The following is a 26,856-nucleotide window of genomic DNA, read 5'->3' on the forward strand; positions in this document are numbered from 1 at the left end:
AGCAAATAGGTGTGCATTGGGGATTGAACCCAGATCCTCTGCAAGAGCAAGAAGTGCTCTTAAGTGCTGAGCCAACTCCAAGGCTCCTGGCAGATTTTTTAACAAGATAATTGGCATTATTTTTGTTTGCTGTCTAAAGTGGGTTTCTTTAATTTTTAAGGATGTTTTTGGACTACTCAAGGTCAGAGTCAGGCCAATTTAAAATACATTTTTATGAATATCATGTCTTAGCATTCTGAGAGAAAGATTAATAGCACTCCCAAGGAGCAAAGAGTTCTGAAAACCTTTCTATTAGAAACTATAGTTCACAATGATCAAAGTCTCCTCTTGACCTGCTACTTTCTTTGAAAAAACTAAGAACCTTACTCATTGCTCCTATTCCCTAGGAAAGATCTTGTACTTTGGCATAGAATATATGTACCGGGATGTTCATATTAGTAATAGCAAAACACTTTAAAGTATCCCAAGAGATCTAGTAGTGAAACAATAGTTAAATTAGGCATATTCATATATTAAATGAATTACATTTAAATCTATAACCATTGTAAAAATATCTAAATTATCAACCAAAGCATTGCTGAATGACAAATAGAATAATATGTATTCAAAGTTTTAAGCCATACAGAATGTATAATTCAGACAAACTAGATTATAATACCTTCACAAAACCTTCTAAATTTTAGTGGCTCAGATTATCTGGAAGATTCTCTGGGTCACTTGCTGTCCCCAACAGATAAAATTCTTCATCTTATCCCATGTTTCATTGATCTCTTCACCAATGGAAAAAAAGTGCAATGACTTGAATGATACATTGTAAAATCATATTTTCATTGTCCAAAGTAAGTCATACAGTCAAAATAATCTTTAAGGAGACTAAGGAGGGCCTGGAGAAATGGCTCAGTGGTTATGAGCATCTATCGTTCTTGCAAAGAACTTGCTACAGTTTGGTACCTATGTGACTGCTTGTTAACTCCAGTTCCAGAGGATACTTGGTGACCTCCAAAGGAATTCACATATCTGGTGCTTAGACATACATGCAGGCAAAAATACCGGTACACATGAATTAAAAGTAAAAAAATGACTAAGGAATTTAATTTTTGCATGTAATTTGTATAGATATCCTAAATATTTAACAACTAACTCAATAAAATTGACAGACTAAAGAATAATCAATATGGCATGTATGTATCCTAGGGTATATAGATAGGAAGAATCTACTCTCTCTTTGTGCAGGGAAGGAGTTTGGAGTTAAATGGAATGGGAATGCTAAAGAGATGCTTCCTCTCCCACTTCAGTTTATTCCCTCCCCTGACGCACACTGGATTTAGTTTGGGGAGTCTACCAATGTTATATGGTCCATCAATAGCTTCTCCTCAACATCCATCAGGGCTCAGATAATAGGGAAGCACTAAGAATTATGAAGAGAATAAGGTTAGAGAGACAGAGTGAGGGAGAGAGAGCAAGAGGAGTGTTCTTTTGACTGTTTCATAGAGTTATCTTAAACCTATTCTTGGCGGTTCTTCTTTGGATTGCAGATGCTCTTACTGGATCCTCCTCATTTCCCCACAACCCCAAATCTACACTCTTTCTTTAACTAGAATAAAAATAGGCATTTACAAAAAAATAAGACAAAACAAATAAACAGAAGGAAAAGCCAACAATAAAACACAAGAAACACATATAGATGCAGAGGCACACATTTGCACAAATAGGAACCCCATAAAACAAAACCAGAAAGCACAATGTATATGCAAAGGCTCTGTAAGGAGCTCTTTTCTAGGCCTTGCAGTCTGCCAGCTAACACCTTAGTTATTTGTGAGTACCTTCTGCATTCTCTGTTGTGTTCATTGATATCTACACCTTTGTAAAGAATCTTTTTTTTTTAACAGACTGGTCCTGTGCTACATTTGTCACCTCTGTCCTAAGTGGGTCACTGTTGTTTCTGGTTGGAGGTAGATGGATAATGGATAACCAGCCATCTTGTTTACCTTTACAGTGCTTTACTTTATGTGCTGGGTTCTCTGCACAAAGCCACTCTAAAAGTCCCCATGCATAATCTACTTAATAATTAAAGATTAAATGCAAAGACACACTTTGTCTATCCTTCTCCACAAACCTTTAAAATTACATAAAACCACCTTACTGTAATAGCAGCTGTATAGTGATTAAAAGTGATTTTTATTATATTTAGCTTTGTGAGTTTTTCTATGCATCAATCATTTCTATGAATCAAATCAGGTGTGCTGGTTCACACCTATAATCTCACCACTGAGGAAGCTGAGGCAGAGGAGACCACCATAAGTTTCAAGCCAGCCTGAGGCACAGAGTAAGACTCAAGACAGCTGCAACAAAAATGACAGAAGATTCAACCATAAGGGTATTCTTATTTTTTCTATGTAAAATGTCATTTGGTTATCTTACTTACTAAATCATACTGAATTTAATCAGTTTCAAACTTAAGATGTTCAATAACAATTCTGATAATTGACATTCGAATGCCTTTTGGTGTTCTATGAAGCATGTAATATTTTCAGGGTATGGAAAGCTCTGGGCTAGTAGCGTATCAGTCATCTTTTGATAATAACAACCAAATACTTGAAAAATTTGGCCCAGAATTTTGATGCATAATTTTTGAAGCTTGTGTCCAAAATTGACTGGTGTATGGTGTGCATGGCACATTATGGTGGAAGCTCATGCCAGAAAAAAAAACGACTTATGTACCAGGATAAGCAAAGGAAGAAGAGATCATGCTATCCCAAATCCCTGCAAGAATATGTCATCAAAGATATAAGGGTATCACATAAGGATCCAGCTTCAAAAGATGTGGTGGGCTTTTAAGAAGACTGAGTAGCACAATAAGTACCAGGTCTTTGACACATGGAATTTTATAAGACACTACCTATATTTAACTCTATCAGTTAGGTATGTATCTCTGTGTGCCTATATAAATTTCCTCTGTTGTTGAGCTGAATGTTATCAGAAAACCATTGTTATCTACAGGTATTCTTTTAAAATTCCACTTAAATTTGATAGCAAACATTTTAATTAAATGTGGAATCAGACAAACATAACTATAAAAAGAAAGAGTCTGAGCTGGTGAGATACACACCATGTAAAGGCATTTGCTCCTGGCCTGCTGACCTGAGTTCAGTCACAAGGTCTACATGGTGGAAGAAGAGAATTCACCTTGTAAATTGAACTCTGACCTCTACATGGTGACAACATCTTGCTCCCACAAATAAATAAATGAATGTAAGAAATTAATAAAAAGAATAAAAAGCATTGAAAAGACCCAATAAAGGAAAACCTCTAAAAAGTGCTAAAATCTAAGGGATGGACAAGAAATTATGAAAATTAAAGAGATTTTAAATTTTACTGTTGTTACTATAATTCAGATAAGATGTTGCCTGAAATTATGTTTATTTTTATGAGAGTATTTTACGAGACAGATCAGCAGAACTCTTATTATTGGGCATTTTTGGAGGAGAAAATTATAGATTTTTATCAAAGAATAAATGAATGTACCCTTTGATAGATTTTTTTAAAACTACAGAGAAACTTCAAAACCCTGATGAAAAATACAAAAATAGACTGAAATGAATAGATATATCAATGTGGATGGATGGATTAAACAAAAAAGAATGCTTAATACTGTCAAAATTTAGCTCTTCCTAAACTGTCTATAGATTTAATCTGATCTTGATCAAAATCCTCACTTCATTTTGTGGATACGGACAACCTCATCCCATAGGTTATATTAGAACATGAAAGATGTAGAATATGTGGTAAAATATTGAAGAAGACCATATTCAAAGGAATAATGCTGTCTAATATAATACTGTAAAATCACTATAATTAAGACAGTATAGTATTGTGAGCAAGTAGAAAGCCCACTAAAAGACTGACATAAATACTGTGAACTTCTCTTTGTCAAGGAAGCAAGGACAATATGATGGAAATAATTTCCTGTTTCAAAAAAAAACATGATATGGAACAGAGGGGCATCTACAGGGTTTGAAACAATTCACAAATTTGTGTGCAAAATTCAAAATATAAGAGCCCAAGAAAATAAGGAATTCTGGATGAATGTGAATTTGGTAATTGTTCTTTTGGCTATGGTACCAGAGGCATGATTCCTGGAGGAACTGAGAGACTAGCTAGCTAAACTACATTATAATGGAAAGCTGTTTGCTTGCTGAGAGGCACCAGCAAGAAAGTGAAAAGGCAAGCCACAGACTAAGCAAGAGAAAATATTTCTAAAATGCACACCTAATGATGAATTTTATTTCAAGTACATAAAGGGATCTTTAAACAAAACACATTTCTGTTATGTAGTGTGTGTGTGTGTGTGTGTGTGTGTGTGTGTGTGTGTGTGTGTGTGCATGCAATGTACATATATGTTTTCATGTGTATGGGTTTGCATGTGTGCATGAATATTGAGGCCAGAGACTGACTGGATATATTCTTCAATCACACTCCATTTGTACACTGAGGCAGGGTCTTTCTCAATTGAACCCAGAGCTTGCTTAAGCCTGGGCTCTTTTTTCTCTTTTGCCTGAGCTATTGAATTACAGGAAAGCTACCCAAGTGGTTTTTACCCACTTAGCCATCTCCGCAACCCACTAAGGATTCTTTTAATAAATTGTTTTCAATTGTATACAAGCAAATGCGTTTCTTTGTTGCATTTTCATACATACATGTCAATATCTTTTTTCTTATTCATCGAATTTTTTCTTTCTGATGTCCCTTGTTCTCTCTGTCCTCTCTTGTTAGTTCCTCTCTCCCTTAATAGCCCTACCATTCTGTTTACATGCCATATGGTATCTGTTACATTTTCACCTCTCTTGATACTTCTTCCCTTACATGGTTCCCTATTTATTTCATAACCAATAAATATTTAACCGTGTATATATTTAAGTGTACAGTTCACATATGATAGAATATCTGGTATATTGGACTTCCTCAGTTTATGTCATCTTGCTTAATATACTTTTCAGGTTCATCAATTTGGCATTTCAAATTTTATGATTTCATTCTTTCTTATGGCTGAATAAAATCCAATTTGTATATGTTGCACACTTCCATTCATCTGTCGGTCAACATTTAGGCTGTTGGTAGCTACTGTGAACAGAGAAATCTGTAGTATGTTAACTTGAAGATTGTAAACCAAGGGGAGGTATATGTTAGTTATAGTAAAGTTCTACTTTGACTTTTTTTCTGAAGAACCTCCACCCTGACTTCCAAAGTCATAGGTGCGACAAAGTTTCATAGCCACAGCAGTTTGTAAAGGTTCATCTTTTCCATCATATTCTTTTTTTAAAAAGATTTATTCATTTATTATATATAAGTACACTGTAGCTGTCTTCAGATACACCAGAAGAGGGCATCAGATCTCTTTACAGATGGTTGTGAGCCACCATGTGGTTGCTGGGATTTGAACTCATGACCTCTGGAAGAGCAGTCGGGTGCTCTTAACCGCTGAGCCATCTCTCCAGCCCTTTCCATTATATTCTTACCAGTATTTATTGCTCACTGTTTACTTGATGTTAGCTATTCTGATTGGAATGACATAGAATCTCAAAGCAGTTTTATCTCAAGATTTTGAACACTTTCTCAAATAGTTTTGGATTCACCGTGAGGAGATTCCATGACCAAGACAGCTCTTATAAAAGCACATATTTAATTGAGGCTGGCTTACAATTTCAGAGGTTCAGTCCATTCTTGTCATGATGGGAAGCATGTCATTGTGCAGAAGTACATGGCATTGGAGAAGGAACTGAGAGTTTTACATCTTGATCCACAGGCAGCAGGCAATGAACTTGCTTGACCTTCTGATATCTCAAAGCTCGCCACTTACTCATATACCTCCTCCAACCTGGCCAGACCTACTCCAACGTGGGCCACACCTCCTAGTAGTGCTCCTCCTTCTGGGCCAAGCATTCAAACACAGGAGTCTACAGGGGTCATTCCAATTAAAACCATCACAGATGCTTTGTGCTTTAATGGGTCTACTCAGGAATGCCATCATGATAAAGGCAGATGCTAGTTAGGTGTTGGATGAGCTAGTATTTGGCTATCTTCATACTGATAGTATCAAAATTGAATTACAGGGGAGTTAGTGATATCTGTTGGAAATGTGGTTGCCAGTAGGAAGAAATATCCAAATATTTTGCTCTAATAAATTATGCAATATAATCTTTGATCCCTATATTAACTCACTTTTGTACTTTCTTTTCATTTGCAAGAGGGTCTCTCAATATAGCACTGACTGTCCTAGAACTATGTAGATCACACTAGCCTTGAATTTACAGAGAACCACCTGATCCTGCTATTGAGTGCTGAGATTAAAGGTATTTGAGCATGCCTGGATTGCACTAAGTAAGTGATATTCTATATTTGCAGGGTGTGAACCTCTGAAAAGAAGCTTCTGCTGGCTGTGCACACACACACAAAAAACTCCTGAAGGGAATCTGTGTCTGCAGAGACGGATTGGCTGATTAGAATTTCAGTATATTGGAGGGATGTGAATGTGGCAGGTTCAGAGCCTAATTACCATATCTTGGGCTAATTTCTGACACTCGGAATAACACTCCTTGTCACTCATATGTTACTAACATATTGTTCAATAGAATAAAGATGTTTAAGAATCTAATGATTTAGCAGGCAACTAGGTTCTACCAATCCACATGCTAAGGTTGCCATCACCTAGCATCTTGAGCCTACAGGAAAGCTTCCCCCATCTACTGTACCTACCTTTCTTATGTGCCTGCCAATGTATTTTAAACTTGCCATGATTTTTGATTTTCTCTGCTCTGTAGAATTAAAAAAAACTTCATAAAACTGCTTCCATGTTGGAACATGGAGTTTAGAGTAACAAATCTGTGTTCATGGACCATGGTCACTTAAAATGGCCTCAGTGTGAACTTTCTCTTATTCCCTTTAAGATGAGGGATATGAGTTTTGCATCAGCAATAGGAAAAAGTTAAAAGCTAATATACTGATGCTTTAATAACTCTTACCTGCAGATTTTGGCAATATGTGAAGCATACGTTTGATCCTCATTCCACTTCCTTGCAATAAAACCTTAAAGTGCTTAAAACCTTTGTAACAAGATTGCTCTCTCTCTCTCTTTCTCTCTCTCTCTCTCTCACACACACACACACACACACACACACACACAGAGAGAGAGAGAGAGAGAGAGAGAGAGAGAGAGAGAGAGAGAGAGGGAATCTTTAAAAACATTTCATTTTGGTCATATTCATTACCCACCCCTCCTCCTAATTCCTCCCAGATCTACTCTTCACCTCCCACACACCCAACATCATATCTCTTGTTTTTTCATAATCCAATTCGTATTACCTATTTACTCATGGCTGTGAGGCCATCCATAGGAGCTTGATCCACCCATCAGGGGCCAAACTGTTAAAGAAAACGGACTCTTCCTTACCTAGAAATTAACAACTGTCTGTCAACAGCTCCTCAGTTAGGTGTGGGGAGTTGTGAGTCATTCTCTCCTCCTTGACAAAATATTCATTGGCCTGACTTTGTGCTGGGATTGTACCTTTTTTTTTTTTTTGGTTCTTTTTTTCGGAGCTGGGGACCGAACCCAGGGCCTTGTGCTTCCTAGGCAAGCACTCTACCACTGAGCTAAATCACCAACCCCGGGATTGTACCTTTTATATGTACTAATGAGATAACTTGAGGATGTGAGGTTATAGAGTTTTAAGTTTTAAGTGGCCCCCGAAGAAGACTGCATCATCTGTATGGAGGAACTGTCTGTGGCCTCTGGGTACAGTGACGTGACTGACAGCAAGGCCCTTGGGCCCATGGTCGTGGGCCGCTTCACCAAGTGCAGCCATGCCTTCCACCTGCTGTGCCTGCTGGCCATGTATTGCAACGGGAACAAGGACGGGAGTCTGCAGTGTCCGTCCTGCAAAACCATCTATGGGGAGAAGACTGGAACGCAGCCGTGGGGGAAGATGGAGGTGTTCAGGTTCCACATGTCCCTGCCAGGCCGCGAAGACTGTGGGACTATACTCATTGTTTACAACATCCCTCATGGCATCCAGGGACCGGAGCACCCCAGCCCTGGGAAACCATTCACTGCCCGAGGCTTTCCCCGGCAGTGCTACCTGCCAGATAGCCCTCAGGGCCGCAAGGTCCTGGAGCTCCTGAAGGTGGCCTGGAAGAGACGGCTCATCTTTACTGTGGGGACTTCCAGCACCACAGGTGAGACGGAAACCGTAGTGTGGAACGAGATCCACCACAAGACTGAGATAGACCGAAACGTGACAGGCCACGGCTATCCAGACCCCAACTACCTGCAGAACGTGCTGGCTGAGCTTGCTGCCCAGGGAGTGACCGAAGACTGCCGGGAGCAGCAGTGACACTTCAGGCCTGCCTCTGTGGACCACTCCAAAGCCCCTGGCGGCTGGGCAGGAAGGTGCGCCTTTGTTGAGAGGCAAGAGTGTTTGTTGGGTTTGTGTAGCCCACTGGGGTTGCACCTCCCTAAAGTTTGGGCTTCTTCTTGTCTCTTTGCCACCATCCTGTCTGAGCTGGGGTCTGCCTGGAAAAGGGGCGCCCTCAGTTTGTACTTGTGGGAGCTTGGACTGGAGCTACCTCAGTGCACAGGTGGGCCCGGCCTGGTGACCTGGAAGGGATCAGCAGGGACTACCACACTCCCAGCTTCTGGTCAGCTTCTCGTACCTCAGATTTTATTTGCAATAAAGACTCTATAGCCAACAACAACAACAAAAAAAGTCGGGGGTGGAGGGTATCAGAAAGATAAAAGCATGATTAAAAGATTGAAGCTCTCACCTTCACCCTTGTCTTGTAGGAGAGAGGGTGCTGAGATTGAAGCAATCACCAATAGACTGAAGTAATCATCAGTCATTTCTATATAATGATTTTTAAACATAAAAAACTAGGTGTAAACTGGCTTGTATATCAAAACACTTGGGTCTTTCTGCAGCGTATTTAATTGAGGCTGGCTACCTAAGAGGCATTGCCTTTCTTGACCCATTCCTACTCGTTCTTGTATACTTTGCTCTTCACTTTCACTACCTTTATCCTTTGTACTATTCCCTGCATAGGTCAAAATAAAACCATATGGGATCTGACAGATAAAGTTTGTTGGTTAGAAGCACAGACCATAGCTAGGGGCTGGTGATGGGCATTTGAAGTGTCTGGCTGTCTTGTGAGAGTGGAATGAACCTTTAACCTGTGAGATTTGAGGCTCTCTCCCATTTTATTTTGTTAGAACTGAGTTGAATTGCAGGATAATTAGCTGGTGTCCCCTAAAGAAGTGGGGATAGTTGGAAGAGAGCCCCATCCATTCTGATGGAGAGAATTAATTGCTGAGGGAGTTATGGGAGTGTCGGAAATACACTTTAGTTCTGGTTTTTCTCGTATCTCTCACCAGTGGTTTATTGCAGTTTTCTTTACACATTTTTTTCATATTTTGTATAGCGAACACATTTTAAAAGGTTATTTACAAGCATTTGATATAACACAGAAGACGAAAAGTACTTTGGTCTACAGGGTAATTCTTTACCTCAAGAATTTTTCTAGTCTTCTGACAGTTAGAACATTAAAACTGTATCTGAAATTAGTATCCTGTCTCGCTGTAAATACTTAATATCCCAGCAAGGTTTGAGTTTGCTATTTTGTCCCTTTGCCACAAGGAAATAGCTGTCTAGAGTTCCATTCTGTTGTCCATGTGATATGTTATAGATTATAGAAAATTTTATGACTCCTTGTGAGTATGGCAAAAATTGCCGGCTTGTTATAAACATCAGTTCTTGGGGGGATATATTCATAATGTGGTGTTTACACACTGTAAATTCACCCTTTCCTCTTTTGCCTGCAGATATCCTTGGCAATAGTGTTTCATCACTTAAGCAGTTTTCCATAAAATATCACAAATAAATAAGAATAGAAGGAAGAAATTCAAGTGAAATGCATCAAGTATAATTATTTAAAAGTATTGGAAAAATGGAGCTCAGAGGAGAAAAAGATATTTTTTGAAAAAAGAAGATGCTCCAAGGGAAATATGAAATGTGACATTTTAGTATAGATGGAGAAATAGAAATGGGGAATTTTAAAAAATTGTAATAATCAATGGTGCAACTTTTAATAACATACGTATTTCTCAAAAAAATGCCAATTAATGTTCAAACAAAGCTAGGATGTGTTTGTGAACCAGTTTTCATGAGTACACACTTCTCATCAGGCAGTCAATCCCTAAGTCACTACCATGCAGCCTCCTCACACAATGATGTGTATGCTAAGGAGAAAAATAGTGTTCTTATCCTGAAAGCAGTTTGCGTACTCTCATCTTTACTCATTTCCACCCTTGAATACTGACTTTGTCAAATTGTGCATTTAATTCTAGAGCAAACAGTCTAGAAGTGAAGACTCTCAGATACAAAAATACCTCTAAGACAAAAATACAGATATCTAGATTATTATATAATATATAATTTTTCCTTACTTGGATCTTGTGGGTTTGGGTAAATAATGTTGATTTTATTTTAATTTTTTTAGAAAGCAGAGTACATTGACATATATCTGTAATCCTAGCATGTCAGAGTCATGAGTTATATAGAAAATGTCTTACAAACAAAAATATATGTGGGTTTTCTGAATGTGGGGTTTTTATTTATTAATTTTTTGTGTATTTGCATATGATATATGTGTATGTGCATACATGGTGCAAGGCGGCTAGTGACAAAGTGGGTCTCATGTTCTATCACTCTCTGGCTTATCACTTGAGATAGGAGATAAGAATCTCTCCTCGAGCCAAACCGTTCAGTAACTAATAAGCCCCAGTGTTCCTTCTGCATTGGCTTTCCAACCCCTCCTCCAGTTCTGGCATTATAGATATGTGTGTGGTTGTCTCTGGCTTTTTACATGGGTGATGGGTGTTGAAATTACTTTCTTATACTTGAGCAATGAAGTGCTCTTACCCAATGAACCATCCACAAAAGTGTGAAGTTTTCTATTGATAGCATTACTGGCATAATATTGTAGTTAGTATGTTGAATTAGCTCTGTTGTAAATTTTAATGGAGGTGAACAAAGGCGTTGCAGATGATATGTTCTATATTCCCAAACATCAAGGGTTGCCAAATGGTTGTCTCATTAAAATCACTGTGATTTCATAGAGTAGAAATGGAACTAATGAATAGTTTCATAGGGTTTCAGTTCATAGAAAATTTTCCTAACATGTAGCATGTATAAGGTGGGAGAGGTAACAAGAATAGATGCTTCTCCGTGTCCTTCCCCATGCTGTAGACCTTAGTTTGTGCAATCAAATGTTGGGAATGGTACAGAATCAAAGAATTGGTTTTCAGCTAGACAGCCATGCAATACATAAATCATGCTGACATCTAGGCTAGGTGGTCATGTTTGTATTAAATTCTGAAAGAGATATACTCTACAAATCTTTGTGACCAATAGGTCTGTCTCATACTCATAAGTTTTGAGAAAATCCTATTACTAAATAATTTATGGGAAATGCCAAAATTGACTGTTGAATATTCTTTCACTAAAATTACCACCATATTCCTCTGATAAATCCTTCACTTTGAAATCTTTCTAATGATCTTTCCCCACCACAAATACTGTAATGTAAATATGGCAATTAATGGGATTCCTGGGTCATATAATGCTTGAGGCTAATTACTTATGGTTAAAAAATGATCTGGATACATATTCAGTTTCTGTGTTTATATCACTGGAATCATATCCTTTTATTGTGATTTTCAACTTCAGAAAAGCATAGTTAAAATAATTACATAATTTTTTAACAGTTCAAAGACAATAAACAGTCAAGTGATTTAATGACCAAATATTGATAGTATACAGTGTGTGCTGTGTTGCGAGTAGTATGCAGACATTGTGACTACCATGGGAGAAAGAGCATGGTCTTTGCATCCACAGAGATCATAGCTCAGTAGAGTAGATGAACACATAAAGTCTTAATCCCAGCTCAGCAATGGGCAGTATGTCGAGAGGGAGAGCACAGAGAAAGGCCTGTAAGCATTCATTACTCTCCTTTGTAATCACCCTTTATGAAGTTCTGCTGCCACATACCTGACGTGAGAGCCTTGTAAGCCCAAAATTGATTTTGTCATGAATTGGCTTCCCATCTTGTGCAATGCAGCACCTAGGCTCCAGCAACACCATTTCGTGCCTTTATGTTTCCAGTTTAGAGGGAGAGAGTGAGTCCCTTATGTAGACAGGTGTCCAGTTTCCCCAGTCTCCTCATTGTGCTTCTCCATCACTTGCATGGCTAATTTTCTGCAGTAAATTCCATCCTGTCAATTATTTACCATTGTTCATACATTTTAGACAGCCTTTGACTTTTTCATGTAGTCAGTCATACTAACTCATGTCTAATGATACATTTTTTTATATTTGTGGAATAAACATTTGTATCACCAGCAGTTATATATGCTTAAGCTTATTCTACACTTACAGTATATAGAATGTATTTGAATAGCAATGTAAAGAAAATGTTTTTAAAATTGTAAACCCATCATGTAAATATGAAAAGTGAACATTTCAATCAATGATATAATCCTTGTAGGGTTAATAAATATTCTAAGTTCATATTTCATGAGACTGGGTATTAAGAATGCACATTATAGTACTAAGAGGTGAAGGTACTTGCTGTTCCTGTTTGCTTCATATTACTCCAGAGCAGGGAGTGGGATTTGTCAAGAGGCACACTAACCACATGTATTGATGATCATCAGTGCTGAGTGCCAGGTCTATTTGGATCATCAATCCAATCTTTTAAAGAGGTATATATTTCTGAATTTCCAAAAATAATAAAAGAAAACTTGTGACTGCCATGCCACTTGGAATGGTAAATGAATCATTTTTTTTTTTAGGGAAAGAGGAGTGGCTCAGAAAGATCTGTGGCTGAGGCAGGAGAAGCATGTACTAAAGGCCTGGCTGACTGCATAGCATATTCAAGTAGTCTGGACTATATAGAAAATCTTTATATAAAATGCAAATGAAACAAATGAGTGAACCAATCTGAGGAGTTATTTAACTTTAGGAAATAGTTTTCACTACAATCACCTCTGTTAGTAAAGTACTTTACTGGGGTTTCATAACAAAGTACCACAGACCAGTTAAGTGAAACAATATACATTTATTTTGTTATAGTCATAAGGGAATATGTTTTTCCTGTGTCTCCTGCCCTGGCTTTAGACGGATGCCTCCTCCCTTTGTATCCACACAGCTTTTCTTCTTTGTTTTTCTGTATTGTATTCTTTTCTTCTACCAGTCATGTTATTAGATTAGGACTTGTTCATATGAGCTCATTTTATCTTGCATATATCTTTAAAGACCTTGACTCCAATTAGAATCAAACTTTGAGGCACCAGAGGTAAATAGTTCAGCACACAATTTAGAAGGAATACAATAAGGAAAATAATATTTGAAACTAAAATCAGAGGAAAATATTAATTTCCTTAAAACCTATATTAAACATGATCAAATATGAAATTTTAGAAATAGTCCAACTTTTTTATGTATATAATTTCAATTTCTTTCATTAATGGTATGTGTATTTATTTATTATTTTATTTCCTTCTAAGTTATTGCTAAGCTTTTATCTTTTCTAGCTTTTGTGAATAGAATAAAACTTACAGATTTATTTAAAAGCAAGTTCACTGTTCTTGTAGAAAACACAATCTTGAGTATTGCCTGTTGATTTTGTATCTTACAATATCACTGAGTTTCCTTATCATATCTAAGTCACCTTTGGTGAAATTTAGATTTGTATGTATGTAGCATCATTTTATCTACACACAGGGATGTTTGATTCCCTTCCATATATGCAGTTTCTCCAGTAGTACAAGAGTTGAGTGATAAGACATTCCAAATTTTAAAGGAAGTGATTTTGGATTTTCCTCTTTTAGTATGTCAAATGTGAGTTTTTTCAATACATATTTCATTATGCTGTAGTATGGCCTTTCAGCAATTAAAATACTCAGGGATTTTTTTTGAAATCATGAAGGGCTGTTCAAGTCTATTGCATGTTTTTCTGTATGCATTGACATAATTATATGATATCTGTCCTCATTCTGGCTAGTGGTGATATTGATTTCTATATGTGGACAATCTCTGATCATGATGAATAACCTTATTTATACACTTTCAGTATCAGCATACTAGAATTTTATAAATTTTCCCGTTTATATTCATGGGAAATATTTTTTTAATTTTTTTTATTAACTTGAGTATTTCTTATATACATTTCGAGTGTTATTCCCTTTCCCGGTTTCCGGGCAAACATCCCCCTCCCCCCTCCCCTTCCTTATGGGTGTTCCCCTCCCAACCCTCCCCCCATTGCCGCCCTCCCGCCATAGACTAGTTCACTGGGGGTTCAGTCTTAGCAGGACCCAGGGCTTCCCCTTCCACTGGTGCTCTTACTAGGATATTCATTGCTACCTATGGGGTCAGAGTCCAGGGTCAGTCCATGTATAGTCTTTAGGTAGTGGCTTAGTCCCTGGAAGCTCTGGTTCCTTGGCATTGTTGTACTTTTGGGGTCTCGAGCCCCTTCAAGCTCTTCCAGTTCTTTCTCTGATTCCTTCAATAGGGGACCTATTCTCAGTTCAGTGGTTTGCTGCTGGCATTCGCCTCTGTATTTGCTGTATTCTGGCTGTGTCTCTCAGGAGCGACCTACATCCGGCTCCTGTCGGTCTGCACTTCTTTGCTTCATCCATCTTGTCTAATTGGATGGCTGTATATGCATGGGCCACATGTGGGGCAGGCTCTGAATGGGTGTTCCTTCAGTCTCTGTTTTAATCTTTGCCTCTCCCTTCCCTGCCAAGGGTATTCTTTTTCCTCATTTAAAGAAGGAGTGAAGCATTCACATTTTGATCATCCGTCTTGAGTTTCCTTTGTTCTAGGGATCTAGGGTAATTCAAGCATTTGGGCTAATAGCCACTTATCAATGAGTGCATACCATGTATGTCTTTCTGTGATTGGGTTAGCTCACTCAGGATGATATTTTCCAGTTCCAACCATTTGCCTACGAATTTCATAAACTCGTTGTTTTTGATAGCTGAGTAATATTCCATTGTGTAGATGTACCACATTTTCTGTATCCATTCCTCTGTTGAAGGGCATCTGGGTTCTTTCCATTTTCTGGCTATTATAAATAAGGCTGCGATGAACATAGTGGAGCACGTGTCTCTTTTATATGTTGAGGCATCTTTTGGGTATATGCCCAAGAGAGGTATAGCTGGATCCTCAGGCAGTTCAATGTCCAATTTTCTGAGGAACCTCCAGACTGATTTCCAGAATGGTTTTACCAGTCTGCAATCCCACCAACAATGGAGGAGTGTTCCTCTTCCTCCACATCCTCGCCAGCATCTGTTGTCCCCTGAGTTTTTGATCTTAGCCATTCTCACTGGTGTGAGGTGAAATCTCAGGGTTGTTTTGATTTGCATTTCCCTTATGACTAAAGATGTTGAACATTTCTTTAGGTGTTTCTCAGCCATTCGGCATTCCTCAGCTGTGAATTCTTTGTTTAGCTCTGAACCCCATTTTTTAATAGGGTTATTTGTTTCCCTGCGGTCTAACTTCTTGAGTTCTTTGTATATTTTGGATATAAGGCCTCTATCTGTTGTAGAATTGGTAAAGATCTTTTCCCAATCTGTTGGTTGCCGTTTTGTCCTAACCACAGTGTCCTTTGCCTTACAGAAGCTTTGCAGTTTTATGAGATCCCATTTGTCGATTCTTGATCTTAGAGCATAAGCCATTGGTGTTTTGTTCAGGAAATTTTTTCCAGTGCCCATGTGTTCCAGATGCTTCCCTAGTTTTTCTTCTATTAGTTTGAGTGTGTCTGGTTTGATGTGGAGGTCCTTGATCCACTTGGACTTAAGCTTTGTACAGGGTGATAAGCATGGATCGATCTGCATTCTTCTACATGTTGCCCTCCAGCTGAACCAGCACCATTTGCTGAAAATGCTATCTTTTTTCCATTGGATGGTTTTGGCTCCTTTGTCAAAAATCAAGTGACCATAGGTGTGTGGGTTCATTTCTGGGTCTTCAATTCTATTCCATTGGTCTATCTGTCTGTCTCTGTACCAATACCATGCAGTTTTTATCACTATTGCTCTGTAATACTGCTTGAGTTCAGGGATAGTGATTCCCCCTGAAGTCCTTTTATTGTTGAGGATAGCTTTACCTATCCTGGGTTTTTTGTTATTCCAGATGAATTTGCAAATTGTTCTGTCTAACTCTTTGAAGAATTGGATTGGTATTTTGATGGGGATTGCATTGAATCTGTAGATTGCTTTTGGTAAAATGGCCATTTTTACTATATTAATTCTGCCAATCCATGAGCATGGGAGATCTTTCCATCTTCTGAGGTCTTCTTCAATTTCTTTCCTCAGTGTCTTGAAGTTCTTATTGTACAGATCTTTTACTTGCTTGGTTAAAGTCACACCGAGGTACTTTATATTATTTGGGTCTATTATGAAGGGTATCGTTTCCCTAATTTCTTTCTCGGCTTGTTTCTCTTTTGTATAGTGGAAGGCAACTGATTTATTTGAGTTAATTTTATACCCAGCCACTTTGCTGAAGTTGTTTATCAGCTTTAGTAGTTCTCTGGTGGAACTTTTGGGATCACTTAAATATACTATCATGTCATCTGCAAATAGTAATATATTGACCTCTTCTTTTCCGATCTGTATCCCTTTGATCTCCTTTTGTTGTCTGATTGCTCTGGCTAGAACTTCAAGAACTATATTGAATAAGTAGGGAGAGAGTGGGCAGCCCTGTCTAGTCCCTGATTTTAGTGGGATTGCTTCAAGTTTCTCTCCATTTAGTTTAATGTTAGCAACTGGTTTGCTGTATATGGCTTTTACTATGTTTAGGTATGGGCCTTGAATACCTATTCTTTCCAGGACTTTTATCATGAAGGGGTGTTGAATTTTGTCAAATGCTTTCTCAGCATCTAATGAAATGATCATGTGGTTCTGTTCTTTCAGTTTGTTTATATGATGGATCACGTTGATGGTTTTCCGTATACTAAACCATCCCTGCATGCCTGGGATGAAGCCTACTTGATCATGGTGGATGATTGTTTTGATGTGCTCTTGAATTCGGTTTGCCAGAATTTTATTGAGTATTTTTGCGTCGATATTCATAAGGGAAATTGGTCTGAAGTTCTCTTTCTTTGTTGTGTCTTTGTGTGGTTTAGGTATAAGAGTAATTGTGGCTTCGTAGAAGGAGTTCGGTAGGGCTCCATCTGTTTCAATTTTGTGGAATAGTTTGGATAATATTGGTATGAGGTCTTCTATGAAGGTCTGATAGAATTCTGCACTAAACCCGTCTGGACCTGGGCTCTTTTTGGTTGGGAGACCTTTAATGACTGCTTCTATTTCCTTAGGAGTTATGGGGTTGTTTAACTGGTTTATCTGTTCCTGATTTAACTTTGATACCTGGTATCTGTCTAGGAAATTGTCCATTTCCTGAAGATTTTCAAGTTTTGTGGAATATAGACTTTTATAGTAGGATCTGATGATTTTTTGAATTTCCTCTGAATCTGTAGTTATGTCTCCCTTTTCATTTCTGATTTTGTTAATTTGGACGCACTCTCTGCGTCCTCTCGTTAGTCTGGCTAAGGGTTTATCTATCTTGTTGATTTTCTCAAAGAACCAACTTTTGGTTCTGTTGATTCTTTCTATGGTCCTTTTTGTTTCTACTTGGTTGATTTCAGCTCTGAGTTTGATTATTTCCTGCCTTCTACTCCTCCTGGGTGTATTTGCTTCTTTTTTGTTCTAGAGCTTTTAGGTGTGCTGTCAAGCTGCTGACACATGCTCTTTCCTGTTTCTTTCTGCAGGCACTCAGCGCTATGCGTTTTCCTCTTAGCACAGCTTTCATTGTGTCCCATAAGTTTGAGTATGTTGTATCTTCATTTTCATTAAATTCTAAAAAGTTTTTAATTTCTTTCTTTATTTCTTCCTTGACCAGGTTATCATTGAGTAGAGCATTGTTCAATTTCCACGTATATGTGGGCATTCTTCCCTTATTGTTATTGAAGACCAGTTTTAGGCCGTGGTGGTCCGATAGCACGCATGAGATTATTTCTATCTTTCTGTACCTGTTGAGGCCCGTTTTTTGACCAATTATATGGTCAATTTTGGAGAAAGTACCATGAGGAGCTGAGAAGAAGGTATATCCTTTTGCTTTAGGATAGAATGTTCTATAAATATCCGTTAAGTCCATTTGGCTCATGACTTCTCTTAGTCTGTCGACATCACTGTTTAATTTCTGTTTCCATGATCTGTCCATTGATGAGAGTGGTGTGTTGAAATCTCCCACTATTATTGTGTGAGGTGCAATGTGTGTTTTGAGCTTTAGTAAGGTTTCTTTTACGTATGTAGGTGCCCTTGTATTTGGGGCATAGATATTTAGGATTGAGAGTTCATCTTGGTTTATTTTTCCTTTGATGAATATGAAGTGTCCTTCCTTATCTTTTTTGATGACTTTTAGTTGGAAATTGATTTTATTTGATATTAGAATGGCTATTCCAGCTTGCTTCTTCTGACCATTTGCTTGGAAAGTTGTTTTCCAGCCTTTCACTCTGAGGTAGTGTCTGTCTTTGTCTCTGAGGTGTGTTTCCTGTAGGGAGCAGAATGCAGGGTCCTCGTTGCGTATCCAGTTTGTTAATCTATGTCTTTTTATTGGGGAGTTGAGGCCATTGATATTGAGAGATATTAAGGAATAGTGATTATTGTTTCCCTTTATATTCATATTTGGATGTGAGGTTATGTTTGTGTGCTTTCATTCTCTTTGTTTTGTTGCCAAGACGATTAGTTTCTTGCTTCTTCTAGGGTATAGCTTGCCTCCTTATGTTGGGCTTTACCATTTATTATCCTTTGTAGTGCTGGATTTGTAGAAAGATATTGTGTAAATTTGGTTTTGTCATGGAATATCTTGGTTTCTCCATCAATGTTAATTGAGAGTTTTGCTGGATACAGTAACCTGGGCTGGCATTTGTGTTCTCTTAGGGTCTGTATGACATCAGTCCAGGATCTTCTGGCCTTCATAGTTTCTGGCGAGAAGTCTGGTGTGATTCTGATAGGTCTCCCTTTATATGTTACTTGACCTTTTTCCCTTACTGCTTTTAATATTCTTTCTTTATTTTGTGCGTTTGGTGTTTTGACAATTATGTGACGGGAGGTGTTTCTTTTCTGGTCCAATCTATTTGGAGTTCTGTAGGCTTCTTGTATGTCTATGGGTATCTCTTTTTTTAGGTTAGGGAAGTTTTCTTCTATGATTTTGTTGAAGATATTTACTGGTCCTTTGAGCTGGGAGTCTTCACTCTCTTCTATACCTATTATCCTTAGGTTTGATCTTCTCATTGAGTCCTGGATTTCCAGTATGTTTTGGACCAGTAGCTTTTTCTGCTTTACATTATCTTTGACAGTTGAGTCAATGATTTCTATGGAATCTTCTGCTCCTGAGATTCTCTCTTCCATCTCTTGTATTCTGTTGGTGAAGCTTGTATCTACAGCTGCTTGTCTCTTCTTTTGGTTTTCTATATCCAGGGTTGTTTCCATGTGTTCCTTCTTTTTTTTTTTTTTTTTTTTTTTTTTAAAGCAAGATTTGGATTTTTTTTAACAGTATAACTACTGTGGTTTTGAACAATTCAGTCTTTAGAAATCTAGGTCAGTGCATTTTTGTTACAAATTCTGAACCTTGGTTACATTGTATGAGTACCACAAAATGGATTGAGAGAATGGGTCACATTGAGGATACATTCAATTTTTAAAACAAATATAGCAACATATCATCAGGCAATGGATGGAGATTATGTTTGGATACAGGATATAAACAGAGTAAGGAAGTAATGTCCAAATATATGAACGGTAGTAACATTCAGAAAACAACATAGGACATGGAACTTTCTTCTCATCATTTTTTTCTCAGTTTTTAAGATGCCTGTCATTTAGCAACTAATTCCCTACTCATCTGTTTCTCTTTTTTTCTCTTTTTTTATTGAGTATTTCTTTTTTTTTTTATTAACTTGAGTATTTCTTATACACATTTCGAGTGTGATTACCTTTCCCGGTTTGCGGGCCAACATCCCCCTAATCCCTCCCCCTCCCCTTCTTTATGGGTGTTCCCCTCCCCATTCTCCCCCCATTGCCGCCCTCCCCACAAAAATCATGTTCATTGGGGTTCATTCTTAGCAGGACCCAGGGCTTCCCCTTACACTGGTGATCTTTTTTTTTTTTTTATTATCTTGAGTATTTCTTATATACATTTCAAGTGTTATTCCCTTTCCCGGTTTCCGGACAGACATCACCCTCCCCCCTCCCCTTCCTTGTGGGTGTTCCCCTCCCAAACCTCCCCCCATTGCCACCCTCCCCGCATAGTCTAGTTCACTGGGGGTTCAGTCTTAGCAGGACCCAGGGCTTCCCCTTCCACTGGTGCTCTTACTAGGATATTCATTGCTACCTATGGGGACAGAGTCCAGGGTCAGTCCATGTATAGTCTTTAGGTAGTGGCTTAGTCCCTGGAAGCTCTGGTTGCTTGACATTGTTGTACTTTTGGGGTCTCGAGCACCTTCAAGCTCTTCCAGTTCTTTCTCTGATTCCTTCAACGGGGGACCTATTCTCAGTTCAGTGGTTTGCTGCTGGCATTCGCCTCTGCATTTGCTGTATTCTGGCTGTGTCTCTCAGGAGCGACCTACATCCGGCTCCTGTCGGTCTGCACTTCTTTGCTTCATCCATCTTGTCTAATTGGGTGGCTGTATATGTATGGGCCACCCGTGGGGCAGGCTCTGAATGGGTGTTCCTTCAGTCTCTGTTTTAATCTTTGCCTCTCCCTTCCCTGCCAAGGGTATTCTTTTTCCTCATTTAAAGAAGGAGTGAAGCATTCACATTTTGATCATCCGTCTTGAGTTTCCTTTGTTCTAGGGATCTAGGGTAATTCAAGCATTTGGGCTAATAGCCACTTATCAATGAGTGCATACCATGTATGTCTTTCTGTGAGTGGGTTAGCTCACTCAGGATGATATTTTCCAGTTCCAACCATTTGCTTACGAATTTCATAAACTCGTTGTTTTTGATAGCTGAGTAATATTCCATTGTGTAGATGTACCACATTTTCTGTATCCATTCCTCTGTTGAAGGGCATCTGGGTTCTTTCCAGTTTCTGGCTATTATAAATAAGGCTGCGATGAACATAGTGGAGCACTTGTCTCTTTTATATGTTGAGGCATCTTTTGGGTATATGCCCAAGAGAGGTATGGCTGGATCCTCAGGCAGTTCAATGTCCAATTTTCTGAGGAACCTCCAGACTGATTTCCAGAATGGTTTTACCAGTCTGCAATCCCACCAACAATGGAGGAGTGTTCCTCTTTCTCCACATCCTCGCCAGCATCTGCTGTCACCTGAGTTTTTGATCTTAGCCATTCTCACTGGTGTGAGGTGAAATCTCAGGGTTGTTTTGATTTGCATTTCCCTTATGACTAAAGATGTTGAACATTTCTTTAGGTGTTTCTCAGCCATTCGGCATTCCTCAGCTGTGAATTCTTTGTTTAGCTCTGAACCCCATTTTTTAATAGGGTTATTTGTTTCCCTGCGGTCTAACTTCTTGAGTTCTTTGTATATTTTGGATATAAGGCCTCTATCTGTTATAGGATTGGTAAAGATCTTTTCCCAATCTGTTGGTTGTCGTTTTGTCCTAACCACAGTGTCCTTTGCCTTACAGAAGCTTTGCAGTTTTATGAGATCCCATTTGTCGATTCTTGATCTTAGAGCATAAGCCATTGGTGTTTTGTTCAGGAAATTTTTTCCAGTGCCCATGTGTTCCAGATGCTTCACTAGTTTTTCTTCTATTAGTTTGAGTGTGTCTGGTTTGATGTGGAGGTCCTTGATCCACTTGGACTTAAGCTTTGAACAGGGTGATAAGCATGGATCGATCTGCATTCTTCTACATGTTGCCCTCCAGTTGAACCAGCACCATTTGCTGAAAATGCTATCTTTTTTCCATTGGATGGTTTTGGCTCCTTTGTCAAAAATCAAGTGACCATAGGTGTGTGGGTTCATTTCTGGGTCTTCAATTCTATTCCATTGGTCTATCTGTCTGTTTCTGTACCAATACCATGCAGTTTTTATCACTATTGCTCTGTAATACTGCTTGAGTTCAGGGATAGTGATTCCCCCTGAAGTCCTCTTATTGTTGAGGATAGCTTTAGCTATCCTGGGTTTTTTGTTATTCCAGATGAATTTGCAAATTGTTCTGTCTAACTCTTTGAAGAATTGGATTGGTATTTTGATGGGGATTGCATTGAATCTGTAGATTGCTTTTGGTAAAATGGCCATTTTTACTATATTAATCCTGCCAATCCATGAGCATGGGAGATCTTTCCATCTTCTGAGGTCTTCTTCAATTTCTTTCCTCAGTGTCTTGAAGTTCTTATTGTACAGATCTTTTACTTGCTTGGTTAAAGTCACACCGAGGTACTTTATATTATTTGGGTCTATTATGAAGGGTGTCGTTTCCCTAATTTCTTTCTCGGCTTGTTTCTCTTTTGTATAGAGGAAGGCACCTGATTTATTTGAGTTAATTTTATACCCAGCCACTTTGCTGAAATTGTTTATCAGCTTTAGTAGTTCTCTGGTGGAACTTTTGGGATCACTTAAATATACTATCATGTCGTCTGCAAATAGTGATATTTTGACCTCTTCTTTTCCGATCTGTATCCCCTTGATCTCCTTTTGTTGTCTGATTGCTCTGGCTAGAACTTCAAGAACTATATTGAATAAGTAGGGAGAGAGTGGGCAGCCCTGTCTAGTCCCTGATTTTAGTGGGATTGCTTCAAGTTTCTCTCCATTTAGTTTAATGTTAGCAACTGGTTTGCTGTATATGGCTTTTACTATGTTTAGGTATGGGCCTTGAATACCTATTCTTTCCAGGACTTTTATCATGAAGGGGTGTTGAATTTTGTCAAATGCTTTCTCAGCATCTAATGAAATGATCATGTGGTTCTGTTCTTTCAGTTTGTTTATATGATGGATCACGTTGATGGTTTTCCTTATATTAAACCATCCCTGCATGCCTGGGATGAAGCCTACTTGATCATGGTGGATGATTGTTTTGATGTGCTCTTGAATTCGGTTTGCCAGAATTTTATTGAATATTTTTGCGTCGATATTCATAAGGGAAATTGGTCTGAAGTTCTCTTTCTTTGTTGGGTCTTTGTGTGGTTTAGGTATAAGAGTAATTGTGGCTTCATAGAAGGAATTCGGTAGGGCTCCATCTGTTTCAATTTTGTGGAATAGTTTGGATAATATTGGTATAAGGTCTTCTATGAAGGTGTGATAGAATTCTGCACTAAACCCGTCTGGACCTGGGCTCTTTTTGGTTGGGAGACCTTTAATGACTGCTTCTATTTCCTTAGGAGTTATGGGGTTGTTTAACTGGTTTATCTGTTCCTGATTTAACTTCGATACCTGGTATCTGTCTAGGAAATTGTCCATTTCCTGAAGATTTTCAAATTTTGTTGAATATAGGTTTTTATAGTAAGATCTGATGATTTTTTGAATTTCCTCTGAATCTGTAGTTATGTCTCCCTTTTCATTTCTGATTTTGTTAATTTGGACGCACTCTCTGTGTCCTCTCATTAGTCTGGCTAAGGGTTTATCTATCTTGTTGATTTTCTCAAAGAACCAACTTTTGGTTCTGTTGATTCTTTCTATGGTCCTTTTTGTTTCTACTTGGTTGATTTCAGCTCTGAGTTTGATTATTTCTTGCCTTCTACTCCTCCTGGGTGTATTTGCTTCTTTTTGTTCTAGAGCTTTTAGGTGTGCTGTCAAGCTGCTGACATATGCTCTTTCCTGTTTCTTTCTGCAGGCACTCAGCGCTATGAGTTTTCCTCTTAGCACAGCTTTCATTGTGTCCCATAAGTTTGGGTATGTTGTACCTTCATTTTCATTAAATTCTAAAAAGTTTTTAATTTCTTTCTTTATTTCTTCCTTGACCAGGTTATCATTGAGTAGAGCATTGTTCAATTTCCACGTATATGTGGGCATTCTTCCCTTATTGTTATTGAAGACCAGTTTTAGGCCGTGGTGGTCCGATAGCACGCATGGGATTATTTCTATCTTTCTGTACCTGTTGAGGCCCGTTTTTTGACCAGTTATATGGTCAATTTTGGAGAAAGTACCATGAGGAGCTGAGAAGAAGGTATATCCTTTTGCTTTAGGATAGAATGTTCTATAAATATCCGTTAAGTCCATTTGGCTCATGACTTCTCTTAGTCTGTCTACATCTCTGTTTAATTTCTGTTTCCATGATCTGTCCATTGATGAGAGTGGGGTGTTGAAATCTCCCACTATTATTGTGTGAGGTGCAATGTGTGTTTTGAGCTTTAGTAAGGTTTCTTTTACATATGTAGGTGCCCTTTTATTTGGGGCATAGATATTTAGGATTGAGAGTTCATCTTGGTGGATTTTTCCTTTGATGAATATGAAGTGTCCTTCCTTATCTTTTTTGATGACTTTTAGTTGAAAATTGATTTTATTTGATATTAGAATGGCTACTCCAGCTTGCTTCTTCTGACCATTTGCTTGGAAAATTGTTTTCCAGCCTTTCACTCTGAGGTAATGTCTGTCTTTGTCTCTGAGGTGTGTTTCCTGTAGGCAGCAGAATGCAGGGTCCTCGTTGCGTATCCAGTTTGTTAATCTATGTCTTTTTATTGGGGAGTTGAGGCCATTGATATTGAGAGATATTAAGGAATAGTGATTATTGCTTCCCGTTATATTCATATTTGGAAGTGAGGTTATGTTTGTGTGCTTTCATTCTCTTTGTTTTGTTGCCAAGATGATTAGTTTCTTGCTTCTAGGGTATAGCTTGCCTCCTTATGTTGGGCTTTACCCTTTATTATCCTTTGTAGTGCTGGACTTGTAGAAAGATATTGTGTAAATTTGGTTTTGTCATGGAATATCTTGGTTTCTCCATCTATGTTAATTGAGAGTTTTGCAGGATACAGTAACCTGGGCTGGCATTTGTGTTCTCTTAGGGTCTGTATGACATCTGTCCAGGATCTTCTGGCCTTCATAGTTTCTGGCGAAAAGTCTGGTGTGATTCTGATAGGTCTCCCTTTATATGTTACTTGACCTTTTTCCCTTACTGCTTTTAATATTCTTTCTTTATTTTGTGCGTTTGGTGTTTTGACAATTATGTGACGGGAGGTGTTTCTTTTCTGGTCCAATCTATTTGGAGTTCTGTAGGCTTCTTGTATGCCTATGGGTATCTCTTTTTTTAGGTTAGGGAAGTTTTCTTCTATGATTTTGTTGAAGATATTTACTGGTCCTTTGAGCTGGGAGTCTTCACTCTCTTCTATACCTATTATCCTTAGGTTTGATCTTCTCATTGAGTCCTGGATTTCCTGTATGTTTTGGACCAGTAGCTTTTTCTGCTTTACATTATCTTTGACAGTTGAGTCAATGATTTCTATGGAATCTTCTGCTCCTGAGATTCTCTCTTCCATCTCTTGAATTCTGTTGGTGAAGCTTGTATCTACAGCTCCTTGTCTTTTCTTTTGATTTTCTATGTCCAGGGTTGTTTCCATGTGTTCTTTCTTGATTGCTTCTATTTCCATTTTTAATTCCTTCAACTGTTTGATTGTGTTTTCCTGGAATTGTTTCAGGGATTTTTGCGATTCCTCTCTGTAGGCTTCTACTTGTTCTTTAAGGGAGTTCTTTATGTCTTTCTTGAAGTCCTCCAGCATCATGATCAAATATGATTTTGAAACTAGGTCTTGCTTTTCTGGTGTGTTTGGATATTCCGTGTTTGCTTTGGTGGGAGAATTGGGCTCCGATGATGCCATGTAGTCTTGGTTTCTGTTGCTTGGGTTCCTGCGCTTGCCTCTCGCCATCAGATTATCTCTAGTGTTACTTTGTTCTGCTATTTCTGACAGTGGCTAGACTGTCCTATAACCTGTGTGTCAGGAGTGCTGTAGACCTGTTTTCCTGTTTTCTTTCAGCCAGTTATGGGGACAGAGTGTTCTGCTTTCGGGCGTGTAGTTTTTCCTCTCTACAGGTCTTCAGCTGTTCCTGTGGGCCTGTGTCTTGAGTTCACCAGGCAGGTTTCTTGCAGGGGAAAAGTTGGTCCTACCTGTGGTTCCAAGGCTCAAGTTTGCTCGTGGGGTACTGCCTAAGTCCTCTCCGCTGTGGCAGCAACCGGGAAAATCTGTGCCGCTCCTTCCGGGAGCCTCCGTGCACCAGGGTTCCAGATGGCGTTTGGTGTTTTCCTCTGGCGCCTGGATGTGCACAGAGTGCAGTCTCTTCTGGTTTCCCAGGCGTGTCCGCCTCTCTGAAGGTTCAGCTCTCCCTCCCACGGGATTTGGGTGCAGAGAACTGTTTATCCGGTCTGTTTCCTTCAGGTTCCGGCAGTGTCTCAGGCGCAGGGGTCCTGCCGCTCCCGGGCCCTCCCCTACGGGAACCCAGAGGCCTTATACAGTTGCCTCTTGGGCCAGGGATGTGGGCAGGGGTGGGCAGTGTTGGTGGTCTCCTCCGCTCTGCAGCCTCAGGAGTGCCCACTTGATCAGGCGGTGAGGTCTCTCTCCCACGGGGTTTGGGAGCAGAGAGCTCCCATGTGTTCTTTCTTGATTGCTTCTATTTCCATTTTTAATTCCTTCAACTGTTTGATTGTGTTTTCCTGGAATTCTTTCAGGGATTTTTGCGATTCCTCTCTGTAGGCTTCTACTTGTTTATTAATGTTTTCCTGTGTTTCCCTAAGTGTGTTCATGTCTTTCTTGAAGTCCTCCAGCATCATGATCAAATATGATTTTGAAACTAGATCTTGCTTT

At 38.8% G+C, this 26,856-nt stretch overlaps 1 protein-coding gene and 1 pseudogene across 10 annotated transcripts in view; both read left to right on the forward strand.

Annotated features, from left to right (window-relative positions):
* Magec2l1 (MAGE family member C2 like 1) overlaps positions 1–26,856 on the forward strand; it is a 181,594-nt gene that overhangs the window by 142,961 nt on the left and 11,777 nt on the right. The gene's annotated exons all lie outside the window — the stretch shown is intronic.
* Positions 3,165–8,759, forward strand: Dtx2-ps1 (deltex homolog 2 (Drosophila), pseudogene 1; annotated as a pseudogene).

Source organism: Rattus norvegicus, chromosome X (genome assembly GCF_036323735.1).
Source record: "Rattus norvegicus strain BN/NHsdMcwi chromosome X, GRCr8, whole genome shotgun sequence".
In the NCBI taxonomy this organism is placed as follows: domain Eukaryota; kingdom Metazoa; phylum Chordata; class Mammalia; order Rodentia; family Muridae; genus Rattus; species Rattus norvegicus.